Source organism: Gossypium hirsutum, chromosome D10, assembly GCF_007990345.1.
Source record: "Gossypium hirsutum isolate 1008001.06 chromosome D10, Gossypium_hirsutum_v2.1, whole genome shotgun sequence".
In the NCBI taxonomy this organism is placed as follows: Eukaryota; Viridiplantae; Streptophyta; class Magnoliopsida; order Malvales; family Malvaceae; genus Gossypium; species Gossypium hirsutum.
Window position 1 is genome coordinate 36,206,597 of NC_053446.1, and position 7,472 is coordinate 36,214,068.

Genomic DNA, 7,472 nt, shown 5'->3' on the forward strand with positions numbered 1-7,472 from the left:
TGTAACACCCCTTACCCGATACCATTTCCGGAGTCGAGCTCGAGGCATTAATTTACTTAACTTAAAAATTCGAGGCATAAAATTTTACTTTTGAAATTAATTTCACTATTCACAACAAAGCTTTCAACCTGCGCAGTAGTTACTAATTTAGTTATAACTCGAGCTACAAAATTAAAAATTTAAATCCGTAAATTTTCCCTAAAACTAGACTTATATTTCTTCTTATCATAAATTTTTCAGAATTTTTGGTTCAGCCAATTCGTACAGTTTATTAGTTAAAGTATCCCCTATTTCACCACTTAACTATCCTGACCTCTTGTCACTAAAAATAAGCTTTCATATCGTAGGATTTTCATATGGTGTTCTAACTTGATTATAAAGAAAATAAACTCAATAAGGAATCTAGAAATATAAACTAAAACTCATAAAAATTTTTGTACAATTTTTAATGATTTTCTAAACTCAAAACAGAGGACTCCAAAAATAGTTCTGACCCTGTCCCACTAAAATTCACATATATTAAAATACAAAATTCATTTTGCTCCACCATTATTTTTCTATGACAGTAGACCCAATACGCTTTAATTATATATATCATTCACCTTCTAATTCATTTTATACCATCCTATGTGATTTTTCAAATTCACGTCACTGTTGCTCCTTAAAATCTGTTTCTTTGCAAATTTTACTCTTTCATGATTTCTATGCATGATTTATCACCTAAACATTTGTAACAACAAACACCTTCATAATTAGTCATTTTAACAAACATTCATCATCAAATACTTACATATCATTCTTTAGAAAAATCATAAATACAGACATTCAAAATAACTAAGTCCCTATACATGCCATAACCCAAACATGGTTCATCATAAAATACCGAGTTGTTGTCGTTGATAGTGTGGACGATCTCCGACGTCTTTAAGTTCCCGAAATTAGCTTTACAATACTATAAGAGAAAGAAAAATAAAAGAAGTAAGCATAAGCTTAGTAAGTTTACTAGCAAATAAATAACAACATTTAACACAAATAATTAAACTCAAATGTCAAGATCTCTAGTTTACTCTTTATTTAATCTCATTCTCGTTCTCTTGCTGATTTACTTAGTTAACTCATGATCGTAACTTATTCTTCTCTTGCTGAAACATTGAGTATCAATTGATAATATAGTAAGTTCTTCACTCTTATAACTCATCTGAGCCTGCCATTTATGCTTTTAAATGAACTTTCATTAACATGATTCATCTACTAGCCCGTTGAGCCACGTTGGAATAATAAGGATACTTGGGTCTTTTCTGATAATAACATGCGAAAGTCATGTCCCAAACATGGTCTTACGGGGGACCTCTCATCTCGGTGCCAACGCCATGTCCTAGACATGGTCTTACATGGGACCTCTCATCTCGGTGCCAACGCCATGTCCCAGACATGGTCTTACATGGGACCTCTCATCTTGGTGCCAATGCCATGTCCCAAACATGGTTTTACATGGGACCTCTTTACCCAAATGTCATGACATTTGTATCCGATACATTCCTCATGTTTCAATGAGGCTTTCTAACACCGATTCTCTATCATCTCATACTTGAGTCAACATTAAATAAATTCCTATAATAAATGCATAATTGCTGAAAATAATAATATTAATAATAATTAGTGACATATTGTATTTATTTACCGTAAACATACCTCGGTACAAAATATAGCCAAATTCACCAACTTAGCCTTCAACTTTATTCTTTTCTTTGTCTAACCAACTTAGCCAAATTCACCAAAATAGCAATTCTATGGAGCTTGGAAGCTTGAAAACCCTAACTATGGCTTCTCCCCTTGCAAAATTCAGCCTAATGAAGAAGATGATCAAAAATTGGCTTTTAATTTTGTTTTTAATTCATTTTAATAACTAAATGACTAAAATGCCCTTAATGAAAAACTTTGGAAACATGCCTAACCATGCCCATTTTTGTCCACCAACTTAACCAATGGTCTAATTACCATATAAAGACCTCCAATTTAAAATTTCATAACAATTGGACACCTCTAACATATAGAACTCAACTTTTTTCCTTTTTACAATTGAGTCCTTTTGACTAAATTGAGTGCCCAAACGTCAAATTTTTTGAACGAAATTTTCATGAAATCCTTCCGTGAAATTGTAGGCCATAGTATTATAATAAAAATAAAATTTTCCTCATCTGATTTGTGGTCCCGAAACCACTGTTCTAATATCCTTAAATTTGGGCCATTACAAATGGTGTTTTAGTTTGCGAACTAAAGAATGAAGAAGATGAATCCAAAGTTTCTCTTTTTATATATATTTAACATTTAATTAATTTAATAATATTATTATAAAATACATGAATTTTAATCCAATTCTTCCATTAACCGCCAACGCTTTATTCTAATGGTTTAATTACCATTTAAGACCTCTCTCATTAACTAAATAAGCCATTTAATTAATAAAAACCAATAGCGAGTGAATTTTGCAAATTTCACGATTTAATCCCTTTTCCTTAATTAACTATCCAAATGTCAAAATTCCTAGATCAAATTTTAATGTACCTATATTGTAACTCCGTAAATATTTAATAAAAATATTTATGGACTTTGTTTACAGAAATGAGGTCTCGATATCTTATTTTCCAAAATGACATGACTTTAGGGGCAAACCACTTAAATTTAACTATTCGCCCAATTAACAAAATTTATCAAATAAAAAGTCAATATAATACTATATTTGACTCGTAAATATTAATTAATAATATTTATAAACTCACTCATTAGGTTTGTTGTCCCAAAACCACTATTTCGAACAAAAATGAAAAACGAGTTGTTACATTGGTGGACTTTTCTGTCATAATTGCATACAACAAAAGCAATCGTTCCATCGAGATGGTGGAACTATGTGAGATATGCATGAAGCTATGTCATACAAAGTAGAACCATAACATGGCCACTAGTTTTAAGTACTCCCCTCGCCAAGAGTGACTGTCGTATTTTCTTATTATCCATTGGGATCCCGAGTTTGTAACAACTTTGAGTACTTGTTGAAGAAGATCCCAATTGATATTTTTCGTCATGGTAGTGTAACACCCCGTACCCGAGACCGTTGCCGGAGTCGGACACAAGGGGTTCACAGACTAAATTCGCTTACTATCGCAGTCCATTTTAAATTTTTCCAGACAGCTGGCTAACTGTGTCGCTGTCACCTTAAAAATCATATCTTGAGTTTCACAACTCAAAAATCCGTTTCGTGATTTTTACCTGAAACTAGACTCCTATGTCCATCTACATATTTTTTTCTAGAATTTTTGGTCGGGCCAATTAGTACAGTTTATTAGTTAAAGTCTCCCCTGTTACAGGGTGCGACTACACCGACCTTCATGCATTACAATTCGGATATCTCCCTGTACAGGGCTTCAATACTGATGCCGTTTGTTTCTATAGAAACTAGACTCAGAGAGGAATCTATACATATATGGAATGACTCCTAATTATCTCTGGTTAATTTATAATGAATTTCCCAAGTCGGAACAGGGAATCCAGAAACCGTTCTGGCCCTGTCTCACGAAAACCTAATTATCTCTTAACATACCACTCATATGACCGTTTCGTTTCTTCCATATGAAAGTGGATTCATCAAGGTTGATTTAAATAATTTATTCACTATTTAATTCTATTTCTACTATTTTTAGTGATTTTCCAAATCTACATCACTGCTGCTGTCAGCATCTGCCTTTAAGGTAGACTTTACCTATTAATAGTTTCCATGATTCAACTAGCCCTTTTAGCATAAATAGCACAAATTATGATAGTGATTGACCATTCCCATGGCCAATCCTTGTTAAGCATATCCACACCTCTCAATAACCATATCCATACTAAATGATTATAACATTATGCTCAAACATATATAAGCCATTTTCACATGGCTATCCAAAATTATACAAATCCAAAGGGTCCATGACCCACTACAAAAGGGTAGTCCTATACATGCCATTTTCAGAGTTCAACCAAAAGTGTACCAAAAGGGCTTTGATAGTGTGGGCGACTTCGACTTCAATAATCCTGAGTCCGATAGCTGACGAACCACAATCTATAAAACAGAGATTCAAAGAACGGAGTAAGCATTTAATGCTTAGTAAGTTTTAAGCAAGACAAAGTGTTCTCAATCACTATTATTGGTCATTCATTTCAACTATTCGATGAAGTTAATCTAGAGCTTCATCTCGATCTATAATATCATTAAACGCAACACTTGGCTGCCACATATATACTTTCGAATAATAATGACCTAGATGGTCAAATATTTCCAAAGCACATTCTCACATTTGGAGTTATAATATTAATCACATTTACCTACCTCTTTGATACTGATAATTCACCTCGAAATCACTCCACCGATGAGTAAGTAATACGTACCTGAACATCTTGAATACATAATACTTATCTGATGGTAACTTAATGTAGATACTCAATATCAAAGTCTTACTTGAATCCTAGCATTTAGCCGTCGGGTGTTTAAAGCTCGGATATAGTACGAGCACGAAGCCTACGGACATTAATCAGGATAATACTCTCGCATAAAGCCTGCGGGGTTTTAACCCGGATATAGTACTGACACAATTGCCCTTCGGGACTTATCACATTTATACACTTTCACATCCATCACGTTGGCCACTTAGCCCTGTCACATATATACATTTTCACATTCATCACATCGGCCATTAGGCCTCATCACATATATACACTTTCACATTCATCACATCGGCTATTAGGCCTTATCACATATATACACTTTCACATTCATCACATAGGCCATTAGGCCTTATCACATATATCTACACTTTCACATTCATCACATCGGCCATTAGGCCTTATCACATATATATACACTTTCACATTCATCACATTGGCCATTCGGCCTTATCACATATATACACTTTCACATTCATCACATCGGCCATTAGGCCTTATCACATATATATACACTTTCACATTGATCACATCGGCCATTAGGCCTTATCACATATATATACACTTTCACATTCATCACATCGGCCATTCGGCCTTATCACATATATACACTTTCACATTCATCACATCGGCCATTAGGCCTTATCACATATATATATACACTTTCACATTCATCACATCGGCCATTCGGCCTTATCACATATATACACTTTCACATTCATCACACCGGCCATTAGGCCTTATCACATATATATACATTCACATCACAATTATCCAAATATACTTCACATATCACATATACTATCATGTATACACTTTGTCTTGGCCGAATCTACATTAATCATTTCCCAATGAATAATTCAATTTCACGCCATACTATCATTTCATATTCGAATACTCATAAACTTACAATTTCACAAATTTTAATATCAAAGATCCATCTAACACTCATGTATCGTTTTACAATATCACGATTTAGAATTCACGTATGGGTTTAATCAATAGCTTATGAGTAACTAAAACAAGTTTTATCCATGTTTACAACAAAATCACATATTCACTACGAGCTGTTTTCCTGAGCAGTAGTCACTAAATTATTTATAACTGGAGGTACAAAACTCCAAATCACTTGCCGTTAATTTTCCCTGAATATATACTCGTATATCTTCCATCCATAAAATTTTCAGAATTTTAGGTTTGGCCAATCAATACCAGATTTTTCTTAAAGTTTCCCCTGTTTCACTGTTTGACTAATCTGACCACTCTTCACTTCGAATCAAATTTCTCATTTTACAGAATTCAAAATGTGTTGTATTTGATTTCATTTGAAACTAGACTCATTAAGGAGTCTAAGCATATAAATTTTATCTTATAACCATTTTTTTACAATTTATAATGATTTTCTAAAAACAGAACAGGGGATTTCGGAGTCATTCTGACACCGTCTCACACAACTTTAAATATCTCTTTATAGGAAATTTGTTTGCTCACAAGGTCTCTTTTATAAGAAACTAGACTAATTAAGCCTTGATTACATATTTTATTCAGCCTATAACGCCACACCAACAATTTATAGTGATTTTCTAAATCACATTACTGCTGCTGTCCAAAGCAAATTATTACAATTTGCTCTTAACTTTCCAAGTCCAAACACATATGAACTTACCATTTGAGTTTAAGACATATCATGGCCACATCATATCTTATTAAATCAACTCATTATGTCCTATTATGATTGAATTTACTCAACGTTTAATCACTTAAAACTTACCTCGGAAGTGGTCGACGACTAGATATCCACGGCTATTTGTTTACTTTCTCTTTTCCCCCATCCGACTTTGATCCTCTTTGCTCTTAAGCTTAAGTAAAACAATAGATTTGCTTAAGTACTTAACCAATATTATTCACTTAACTATCACATTGGGCAATCACATATCATTTAATCTATATCTAAAACAATAGATTTCAATATGTATCATATTCGATAAAACATACCATGACTCGATTTCATGCTTATTTAATTTAGCTAATTTCATAGCCGATTAATCACCTTACCCCAACATTACTCAATGCCGAATATTAACCCAACATCACAAGCATAATCACCATGAAACTTACCTTGATACACATTTTATCCCATTGCCGAATACATATATATATCACCAAACAAATTTTTATTCACATCTCTATAATTGATCATAATCGGACATTATAAACAAATCAACTAGTTTAGCATTCAAATTCTTCTAATCATTCCTCAATCACTTACTCAATGAACAATAATCCAAGCACATCAAAGCATAGTCGAATGTATCATTCTTCTTAAATTCATATTCGAACACTCAATTAAATACTTACAATTTAGCACTAATTTGGCATTTCAACATAGCCAATTGTCATTAAGCAATTAAGCCACAAATATTCAATTTTACCAAGCTCAACTCATCTATAATCAACCCTCAATACACCTAAGCATCAAAAACAACATCAAAGAAATACAAACATCCATGACCGAATGTCATCTTCATAAATTTACAAAAACATTTGCCATGAGTTAGCTTCTATACTTGATGACCACTCCAAATATACAAAGACTTTCAATGAAAGAGCATTAACATACCTCTTCCTAAACATCAACCAACCCATCATGAAGCAAGAAAATCCTCTTCTTCTTCCTTCCTCAAGTCACGGCAATAGGGGGAGCAAGGATGAGACAACTTTGTTTTCATCACCCCTCCCTTTTATTTCTTTATTACTAACCTTTTATTTTATTATTTCTAACATAAATCACTAACACAAAAATGTTTATAATAGGCTTTAACCCATAGCATGGCCGGCCACTACTTGTCATAGGTGGAAATTTGACATGCAAGCCCATTATTTTCATAACATGCACTAATAGGTCCTTATAGATTAACCTATCACCTTTTAAAAGTGCCACACATAAGTCCTATTAATTAACTTCACATGCAATCGACTAAATCGAAGCTCAA